General features: G+C 38.5%; 1 non-coding gene across 1 annotated transcript; it reads left to right on the top strand.

Moving 5' to 3' along the window:
- The first annotated feature begins 203 nt into the window (after positions 1-203).
- LOC136739377 (U5 spliceosomal RNA) lies at positions 204-318 on the top strand. Its single transcript, XR_010812862.1, has one exon. It is a non-coding gene; the product is annotated as a U5 spliceosomal RNA (small nuclear RNA).
- Positions 319-11,598: the final 11,280 nt, after the last annotated feature.

Raw genomic sequence — 11,598 nt, 5'->3', positions numbered from 1 at the left:
ACACTCACTTTCACACAGAGACACACAAACACATACACTTTCACACAGACACACACACACATACATACATACATACATATATAAGGAAAAGAAACAATACATTTAAAAATCACAAAAAGATGTAATAAAGTACAGAAAATCTAAATGTAATAAAATGTGATCTTTAATACACACAAATATGTATGGCTGGTCGGATGCGTCTTGGACTCGGGTTCCTCTTCATTACGTATAATGCTTTTGCCTTTTGCTATAGCTTTCCGTGGAGGGGATCGTGGGTGAGTTTGTACCATTCTTGGGAGGCTCTGCCTTGTTGGGGCAGAGCTGTGATCCAGGTGAACAGCAGATCGGACATAGGTGGGCATGTGGGCGGAGGAGGAAGGCCGGTCAAGCAAATAAGCTTGCTAAGGTACGCAGCAGCAGCAAGCAGCCCCACCATCCAGTCAGCCAGCCAGTCTGGCTGGCAGTGACTGAGTGGTTGACAGACGGCAAGCAACGGAATGTACGTGCTCTGTGATGTCATAGGAGTCACCTGAGAGAGATGTTTGTGATGTCATCGCTGAGCTGGCTGGCTCTGTGTGTCTTGCTGGCTGTGTGTGTGTGTGTGAGAGAGAGAGAGACTTTTTGACTTTTATCAGACTTCATTGCCTGTTTGCAACACGCAATAATTCATACAAAAGAAAATAAATAAATAAATAAAAAATAGTGTTCCCCTTTGTTTGTCTCCCCCCAACAAGCATTAACTCCGCCACTGATCTGTACACTTTTAAAGAAAGCAACCCAATACACACAACAAAACAACCATCAAATACTAAACCCTATAAATGAATTACATAATAAAAACCAACTCCCCGTCATACAATTCACAAAGGGCATCATTAATACACCAGACCTGTTCAAAACTCTCCAAATCATTCATCAGCCTGTAATAGTTAAACTCTAGTCTGACTCTGCACTTGACCAGCATGGCAAACACTCTCACTGCATCCTCACTGCCCTCCCCACACACTCTGTTCTTCCTAGTCTTATAGACGGCCATTTTAGCCTGGCCCAGCAAGAAGTTTACCAGCTGGTCCACATGTTTGGTCCTTCTGGTGTATCGCGCCCCTAAAATAAAAACCTTTGTGTTAAAAATCAGGTTAAGATCAGTAAAAAGACGAGTTAAAAGACTAAAAATGGGTGACAACCGAGAGCAAGTGCTGAAACAGTGAAACACGGTCTCTCTCTGAGCACAGAATGGGCAGGCGTCGGACACAGCAGGGTTAAGAACAGTAATAAAAGAATTGACAGCAATAATGGTGTGTAACACCCTCCACTGCAGATTGCCAGCTCTCTTATTGAGGGGGGCTTGTACAGGCTTCTCCAGGCGGGCGCAGTGTCTTCCCCCAGCCCCAGCCTGTAAAGTAATTTTAGGAATCACAAAGAAACAGTTGAAAGTGCTAAATAAGTATTTTGATGCACCATATTAATTTAGGAAATTTACATGTTGTTTTTCATCAGCTTCTGTATCTGATGGCTCCACATCACTGGCTGGATTGACAGCAACGACACTCTAAAAAAAGAAGTGTTAAGTTTGAGCATTCAGGACTTGTTTTGAAGATCCTGAATATCACTGGTCCACAATTTATCTGTGAAACTATGGGTTAATCTCCATATACAAAATACTTTTCACACACACTTTAAATTTACAACTAAATTTACATGTTGATGTCTTTCGTCAGCTTCTGTATTTGATGGCTCAATATAACTGGTTGCATTAACAGCAACGGCACACTACAAGAAAATAACATTATATTTAAACATTCAGGACTGGTTTAGCATCACCTCGAATATCCCTAGCCCTTGAGGTCGATTGTTATTGTGGTCTTCAAGACCAGTGCTTCTCAACCTTAGTCCTGGAGGAGGCCCACTGTCTGCTGATTTTCATTACAACAACATTGTAGGTTATATCAGTGACTGTGGTCCTAAAGTACCCCTATGCCTGCTGTTTTTTTTCCAGTTGAGCTCTTAATTACCTAATTGGCTTAACTGAAGCCATTTAACCCTTTTCCCAGGTCTTTGGTTGTTGATGAGTTACAAAGAGCTGGATTGTGGCCCGCCATGACTGGAAGTGAAGAACACTCACTCTAGGCCTTTAACTTAATGTTCATATGTAGGGGCCTATCCATCTGATTTGTTTTTGCACATTTATTAACAGAAAAATTGATGGTACGTGAAATCATCTGAGCTGAAAAATATAATGTTCCACCAATAATAAAATAAATGTATTAATTAAAATTATAGAGATAATAGAATGTTCACAGATTATTAGTTCAGAAAACAAAATATTTTTGTATATCTTAAATAGAATTAACACTCAAATCAGTTGTAGGGTAAACAAGGTCTATTTTTTGGATTGATTTTATAATTATACATGTATGGCTGCATGAAGCTTACCTGAGAATCTGATATTTTAGTAACTTTGTTGCTTCTTGTTGGGTAGTCCACGTTTGCCGCCGTTCTTTTTCTGTAAATGTAAATCAAAAGGCAATAATTACATACTGTAATTAAAATACAAAAAGTATAAACATTGTATTATTATTTTTGTATCCTGTTTCTCCATCTCGATGCTGTTCTTTTTGGAATTGCATATCTAGGTTTACTTAAATACTGTTTATAAGATTGTAAACTCATCATCCAAATTTCTTCATTTGCCAAACTTTATGTAGTGCGCTTGCAGTTTCAGAAGAAGAAAAAAAACTGTAACAGATGGGATATGTAGTACTTTATACTCGAGTGGTCTATGCGATTACACCCTGTTGGTGTTATTAAGAGCGCCAAGTACCAGAATGCAGAGCGGGACTGTTTTTTGTGCCGTGACTTGTCGGGGGAAAAAGGCGCAGAAAAAACGGACGAGAAGGTGAAGGTAGTATGGCGGTGATGCACGCGTTGGTGAAGTGGGAAAGCGGGGTCGACAAAGACTCTTACAGCGTGATTCCCACTGCTTGCTTTCGCAATTTTGATTTATTCAGCATTGCTGATGATGACGAAGAGACGACTCGAAACTTCAGAGCAGAGTGGAGAGACACGAACAAACCTCCAAAAGGTGGATGGCCTGTCCATGAAGCGCAGATCATTATGACTGGTAACAATGTTTATTTAAAAAAAAAAAACATTAAAGTCTTTACATGCTATTTGATATATACAATCACAGTATATTTGAAATGAATGTTTAAGTTATTAATGTGTTGTACTTCTAACATACTCTTATAACATGGTAGGTGGTGGTGAGGGCGCTAAAAACTCGTCATACTTGACTGGCATTTGTAAGAACGATTTATTGTGTGTTGTGCTTTACAATAAAATCCCCCAAATCACAAAATAAATTAAACCAGATATAATTTAACTTCAGTTTTGATTCAGTGTTGGCTGTTCATCTTAATTTGTATGGTCAAAGCACAGTATTTTTATGACAAATAAATATAATCCCCAAATATCTGTGGACATAATGCAGGGTTTTATTTATTTTATTTTTATTTTAGGAAAAGAAGGCGAACTAAGAAGAAAACTTAATGACCTAACAAAAATGCCCTGTCCTAAAATGAAGAGAGTACCTAAACCAAACAAAAAACTTCAAATTTCAGATGATAGTGACCTTGATGAACCACAGTTACCGGTGAGATAATTACTGCAAATATTAAATAAATGTATTGCAGGATTGTTTTTTTTTAATCATATTCATATATATATATATTTTCATTTTAAACTCTTTTCCTCTCTGAATACAGCACAGAATAAGAAAGAAAACCGATGGAGCTTCAAGAATTAGATCCCGTCATATTCTACAGACATTTAAAGAGTCCAGTGAAGTTGAGCTACAGCAAAACGTTAAGCAGCTCGAAAAGGAAAACACAAGACTTAAAAATGAAAACCAATGTCTTCGAAACCGTATGGTTGATGGTAAGTTTTTTTATTTATAGCAAATAATTCCTTACCTTGATAAATGTTATTCTTCAGTAATTTAGATTCCAGAGTAATGTATTATAGTTGATCATACTGAAGTAATCTAGAACCACAATACAGACTCTTAATGTGCACTGTCTAATAGTTTAATAATACTGATTATTAAATAAAGTTTTTCAACATAACTTCATAATCCTACATTAATGACTATATGCATTACATTAGACCTGGTAATTGTTGTATTTTATCTCTTTTATTTTTTTCGTAGCTAATGTTAATGACCCACAAAAAGGTCAGTTTGCCAATAACATAGAGCAAGTCTCTCAAGTATAATTGCAGGCATTGATGGTTTTGTTTTCACTTTGTATTAAATATATTACTAGAAATGATTATCATTTAATACTAAGGTTTTTTTCTCCAGAGATTCCAGACCTTTTGGACAATCTGAAAAAAATTGTAACAAAAGCCACATTTATCAGCAATGAAGACAAAAGTGTGTCACCATCAAGTGGTTCTGACAGCCCCACAGCAAATTGTTCTGAATCTGACAAAGAATCACCAAAACAGGTATAACACTCTTGGTCTACAATATTACAAAGACAAGGTAAAAATATATATATTGAAAACAAATATTGGTTGTAAACAATCTAATGATGCTACATTATCAGTTATATTCATAGTTATAGTTGATAATAAGAATGTAATTGAATTATGGGTGTCACAGATTCACTGACTTTATTATGTCTGTAAATTAATAAACTTAGAATTGAGACATACTGTGGTCTTTAATAACACATTTCTGTAACAAAATCACAGCCTTACTGATAATGTATTCCACTTAACACAATATAAGAATAGTTTGGGGATAAACTTGTTTTTTATTTACCATTGTCTTTTAGGTGGAAATATTCCCAGGCACTGGAGTTTACATTGACAAACTGTCCTGGATCCTTGCAGAGAGGTGCAGCACGAATACGTCATATGCAAGAACCCTGACGGTTGCTGTCTTTGACTTTCCAACATTACTAAAGAGCAATCTTCGTGGTGGTGGCAGCAAGAGAGATCCAACTTCGGAGACATTAAGATCCTCATTGATGTTATTGAGGATCATATACAGCTGCCTTCGGAAGGACACGACGTGTTTCAGTTGCGGGGCTTTGCAGCCCAGCGGGACCCTCTTAATGCCGGACATCAGCTGCCCGAGCCGGTGCGGATGAACGGAGGGACGTTAGACAGCGTTACCTTCCGGGCAGGAGCAGCGAGCGGCAACACCGGGGTGAAAGTGTCGTCTAACACTGTGCCATTAGCCACTAGCTGATTGAGCAGATCAGTGGTTTTTAAGAAGATAACAATGGCAGCAGACTTGATATTTTCACACCCTGCTACCTCCCCAACCGCTAACACACACTGCTCTAGGGGGCAGAACTGCACCGGAGCGATCTTGACTCCATGGCGTCGGGTCAGTTTTTCAAAAGACGCATTCAGGGGGTCCGACCCCCCGACCCGGGAAGAACTACCGGTACTCCCCCCTCCCCTCCCCTGTTCCCCCACAATAAGAAAAGCACTGAAAACAGAAGACAAAATAAACAAACTGAAAAAAGTAAAGCAACAAAAAAACGCAGCCAAAGGACAGAGCTCTCAGCAGCACTCCCGCTCACTGCAGACCCCTCCCACACACTCCCAGCTGAGAGAGAGAGAGAGAGAGAGAGAGAGAGAGAGAGTTAGTGTCTGTCTGTCTCTCTCTCTCTGTAGATGCATCATAGGGAACATATGTAACAATCTCTCTTTTTGTTTACCAAAAATGAGAATGAACGTATTTCAAGTGGGTGTTGCCTTGGTTGGAAACGTTTTAAGATTATTTATGAAGTGTAAAGTGGATTTGTCTCAGTTCTCCGTAGTTTTCAATGTATGTGCCATTCAGTAGCGTTCATGTTACAGATGTGCCCTATGCAGTGGTAGGGTCAATAAAATGTCAGTAAAACTTTATTTTACCAATTATGGAGGGGAAGAACTGCAAATAGAGGGTCCCCACTAATTATCTAACTTACCAACAACGTTTCAAATTAGGTCTTGCGAAGCTGCCAAATAATGCTGTATAATCGTATGTGTCTTCATACACCGGCTGCTATAGTCTGATAGCTTTGATTTATATATATATATTTTCTCGTGAACCACAAATGCTATTTGCTTGATTTTTACAGAGTATGTTATAAATACCATTGTTATGAAGCCTGACAAATTGTATGCTGTAATTATGAATATTTTCAAATCATTTGTTTGTTTTTCCTAACATGTTACAAATGTTCCCTATGTGAAAGATGCATTATATCTTAATAACGTCTAAACAATTAAAGATATACAGATTATTATTTTCGGTAAAGTTATAACACATTGCTATTAACTATGTGTGTCAGTAAAAGTTTAAAAAATCCTAATAATTTTTTATTGATCCTGCAAAATAGGTGTTTAGGGAACATTTGTAACATTAGGGTTACGATTTGCCATAGACGCGGAATGAGTTTGATTGTGATGTTAAATGGGGTTTAAAGACGCAGTCGCCTCGGTGCTGATTACTATTGCTGTGTTTCTCCACTTCTACTCCATGCTTGGGAATGCCCACATCCAGTGACGTCAAAACCGGTGGAAAAGCGGGCCGGTTCAAAAAAGATCAGCTGGATCCCAGGCCGAGCAGCAGCTCCGGCTCCAGCACCGGCACCATGTCGCTGGAAAAGCGCTAAGTGAGCTCACAGTGAGCTCAGTGTAATGTCTGCTCTGGTGAGCTCACAGTGTGACCTAGTCGTGAGTTCACGTCTTCACTGGGTAGTCCATGACAACTTAATTGACTCAATTCTTGGGCTTAATTGGTCAAAATGACCATTGGTTGAAGGTACTCAGGGACTGATGTGTAGAGAGACTTATTAAACCTGCAGGATTGTGGTTTTCCCAGAACAGAATTAACCAGTGTAGCGTTATGTTGGGTGTATTCTGATAAGAGCATTTTAGCTCTGAGCTGAAGCACTGATCTAAAGAAGACCTCTCCCCCCCAAATTTATCAGATTTCCTTAACTCATCAGCATGTGAACTGGTTTACATCAAAGTGACAGTCTTGGGAAGATGGCACCAAGAATGGGCCAAATAGCTTGGAATCCCTGCTGTGAGATGTCTGGGGAAGGGGGCCTGTAGGAAATAAAAACTCTTTGAAGTGGATGAGAGCCGAAATCCCGACATAGAGCTACGAACCCGGGCCAACCGGCATTTCCAAAAGATGGCATGGATTGACATCAGTCATAAATCAAGCCCCCCTCCAATAGGACACTGGGGGCTGAAACCGAAATCCAATCTCAAGAACTCAGGAACCAATCACCTATTGATCTGATAGACTATAAAGGACAAACACGGCCTTTCTTTCTCTCTCTCTCTCACCTGAACCAGTAACTCGCTGCCACAGCTCAACCTGTAGCTCTGTTGCCCGAACCGGAACCAGAAACCAACCAAGTCTTTGCCGGCAACAGAAGAGTTAAACTGGGAGAAGGAGATTGAGCCGTACAAAGAATTCTTTTAAAGGACTTTATTAAATAAAGAACTTTACAGACTGCGCTGCCCGCCTGTGCCCACCTGATCAGTGGAGTTTTACAGCTGGACAAATGACTAAGTCGACTGAATACGAAAGTGTCAGTCATTTAAATAGCTATTTGAGTTTTAAGAAACTTGACCCTTGGAACAAACAGGGCCCTGCTTTCCTTAAAGACTTTGTCTTCAAGTAACTACGGTGGAAACCTGCTTACAAAGAAGATTTTGTGCACAACCTTGGAGCCTTCAAACCAGTGGAAAATCTGTTTGGAAACGACTCTACTTTCGCGAAACCCCAACTTCCAGGTGCATCGACTGAGTGGAAGTTCTTGGACAAAGCCGAACCGGACTGCCTTTGTTCCAAACCACACGGACCTCGTGCCGTGTGCTGTTATCTGAGCCCGAAGGCAGAGAGGCCTCTCTGCGACGAAGTTCAGATAAGTTTAACAGTTTGGAGTTCATGATTCATGACATTTGAGAAATCAATTAGAAATGTTAATCTGTGATTCATAACTCTAGAATGTGTAATATCATTTAGTTTTCTTAAATATAAATGTGTGTTGCATTAAACTGTTTTGTTGATAATTTTAGAAATAAAATCTGTCAACGCCGAGAAATATCTTCTCATTCCTGTTTAACTGTTTAGTCTGAAATTGACACAAGTTAATAGACACCAGATTATAGGTGGCCCTGCCTATCCTTAATCATTGAATAATAATCAGTTAAGGGAAATTGTGGTAACAAGTAATGATAGGATCTTTCTCTCCACCTAAACGTTAATGAGACTGATATATATATATAACGAGAAGTTACCTGACATAAATACTAACCTGCGTAGTTATTTAATGTCTGACTAATAATACTAACAAGAGACTCACCTTCATCTTACTAACTGGTATTGTAGTCAATGTGTTTATAACCTCTTTTGTTTAACGATTTGTGTTATCATATGCGATCCCATGGTCTTTGATTTGGTCACGGAAGTGATTTGTCTTTGATTTGTTGATATAGAGTTGAATTTTAATTAGTTTTTCCCTTTTGTATAATTAGTGTAGTGCTACATTTAGTCTTTGTTTTGAATAAATTTGACAATTTATATCTTTGGAATTGGTGTCTGCGTCCAATTATTACAGAAATTGAGTTCTACAAGATTCCAGGATTCGTGATAAGGTGATACTATAAATTCACTTCTTTAATTGAAATTTATAAGTGTACCTTACGCTACAGGTGGAACGGGAGCTTCGTGCCCTGGATGTGCATCCCACAAATCTCCATCAACTGCAAGATGCTATCCTATCAATATGGGCCAACATTTCTAAAGAATGCTTTCAGCACCTTGTTGAATCAATGCCACGTAGAATTAAGGCAGTTCTGAAGGCGAAAGGGGGTCAAACACAGTATTAGTATGGTGTTCCTAATAATCCTTTAGGTGAGTGTATATGGAAAAGGAACAATATGTGTACATCTCTGCATATGGTGCCCTAACAGATGTGCAAGTTACATGACAGACAGACACTCACACACACTTTCAAAGACAGACAGACAGACAGACACTCACACACACTTTCACACACTCACTTTCACAGACAGACAGACACAGACACAGACACTCACTTTCACACAGAGACAGGCACATTTTCACACAGAGACAGACACACAAACACACACAAACAGACACAGACACATACTTTGACAGACAGACAGACAGACAGACAGACACACGCATATTATGGGTCTTTGTTGGGTAGTGAAATGGGTAGCATCAGTCGCAGTGTGGGTAATGTCAGGGAGCCAATCATAGTCCCCGTTATTTGCATATCGTGGCGCAAAGCATTCTGGGAAAAGCAACTAAACACGTTTAGTCATGTATTTGTCCATAGTTTACACATGAGATGAACGAGACAGTATGACGTATTGAGCACCTGGGATTCCTCATGTGTATGTGAGGGGCAGAGGAACCGGATCCCAAGTGTGCGTCCCAGGTGCTATAGGTTTCAAAGCATGCAGGGGAATAGGCACCCCACCCTGACACGTATAAAAGATTGGATAGGGAGATATAAATAGCAATGGGGAGACTCTTGTACTTGGTGTGGCTCTATCCATATAGTGGGGCCAGCAGGTGCAGCAATAGAAGCTCAGCCTGGGGAGACTGGATTTAGCATTTCCTCTCCATTTTGATAACTATCCATAATCATTTCTGCAAAATACTTCTATGATACCTATGTATGTTTTTTACTTGTACTATATTATACTATCAAGTATCAGTGTACACATACAATGTGACCTGTTACATTAATACAGAGGCCACGGAAGGCCAGATCACTAATAGCCACTGTCCCCTGATATTACACTTTTTTACAATCACTTTGGCACTCATTTCAGAACCTTGATGTCATTTTTCAAAACTCTAGACACTAAACTCACACCCGATGATCAAAATGCACATTTTTCAAAACTCTAACACTTTTTTACAATTGCTTGGATACAATACACATCAACCTCAGATCATTTGTTCATTGAACTAAAATGACACAACTTAACATCAAAGTATTACCATTTCAAAATGCAATTCACACATTACATCTGAGATCACTGTCTATTCATTTCATTACAAAGATCTAACTATCAATTGATACAGCTGCTCAAAATGATAAGTGACTGTTGCATTACTCTTAATGCATAGTTTTATGGAAACTGACAAACAGTATTCCATGTTTCGATCATGAAAGTTTCAGGATAATGAGATCCATTGACACCAATAACCGAGGAGCATGGTTTCTTAGGGTTACCATAGACTTGACTGTGTCTTCTTGTTTGTGAAGGAACAGGACTGTGTTTTCCTGTCTGGGTTCCCGCAGGCTTAAGTGGGTTTGACCTACTATTAGAAAAAAAAAAAAAAAGGAGCGCTAATTAATTGTTCAATATCTGATACGCCGGTGATAATATAAAATAACGTGTTTATAGTTTATAGAAGTTTATAGTGTTTATGGTAAATGAAGAAAAGTCATTAAGTTATATACAAGTTCTATAAATGCAAACATTGAAAAGCATGTTTGTTGTTATTCCTATATAGGATTTAGTATTATTTGTGTTTTCTTGTTTTTTGCTATGTTTTCTCCCCTGTCGTTTATTGTTATTTTGCGGGCTTGCACGCCTTGGTTGTTGTGTACAAAACGATACATAGAAAATGGGAAAACGTGTTACTGTGTGGGAACAGCTCTAGTAAGACGGGCGACCCGCCACTTAAAGGTACACATGTAAGGTACATGTATGATAACTATGGAGTGAAGCGGTGCGTTTGACTGGACAATAGGTGACAGAAAATTAAGGTTTCCAGAAGATGGGACTTTTGATTCAGATAGACTTGAGCACCTAAAAACGGTTTTGCAAAATAGGAATACAAAGCATTAAGAAATGAGAAACCAAAGCTAGCTATCTTAAAACATTTGTTAGAGAAAAGAAAGAAAAGACAACAGGCATAATTCAATCTGAATGCCCCGAAGACAAATTAAAAATATATATATATGTTTTTCAGTATAAATGACAGTCCTCAAGATACTGAAGGAAAATTACTAGATAAGTAATAAATAAGGGTAGTTTGAGACACTGCAGGTCAATATAACATGCCAACCAAAACCATGGTATCTGAATTTACTATGGATATAAATTAATATGTGTCTCTTTGTATGTTTGTACGTTTTCAGTTTGCGCAAGGTAAATGTCCATATTTTGACTTTTTCATGTACTGTATAGTCCAGAATATGACTAAGAGAGTCATAAGTCACAAATAGTTACAGAATAATAGCTAAAAAACGCCAGTTAAATATGTTGTAATAACAGACCTACAAGAAAGTCAGCATTTAACTGTACACAGAATGCTATTGCAAACAGAAATAATAATACAAAATTAAGTTATTTAAATAGGTCTTACGAATACAGAAGTTAAAAGTAACATGTTAGAAATGGAATTAGAGCCAAATTTAGAAATAGGAATCCGAGGCAACCACAAACATTCGGTGAAGGTTTCTTACATATTGATAAATAGATAACCAGATACTCCAGGAAATTAACGATGTGCTCATTTGGAAG

Source organism: Amia ocellicauda, unplaced genomic scaffold (assembly GCF_036373705.1).
Source record: "Amia ocellicauda isolate fAmiCal2 unplaced genomic scaffold, fAmiCal2.hap1 HAP1_SCAFFOLD_60, whole genome shotgun sequence".
Lineage (NCBI taxonomy): Eukaryota > Metazoa > Chordata > Actinopteri > Amiiformes > Amiidae > Amia > Amia ocellicauda.
The sequence above is the reverse complement of the archived record's forward strand: the minus strand, read 5'-3'. Positions and strand labels throughout refer to the sequence as shown.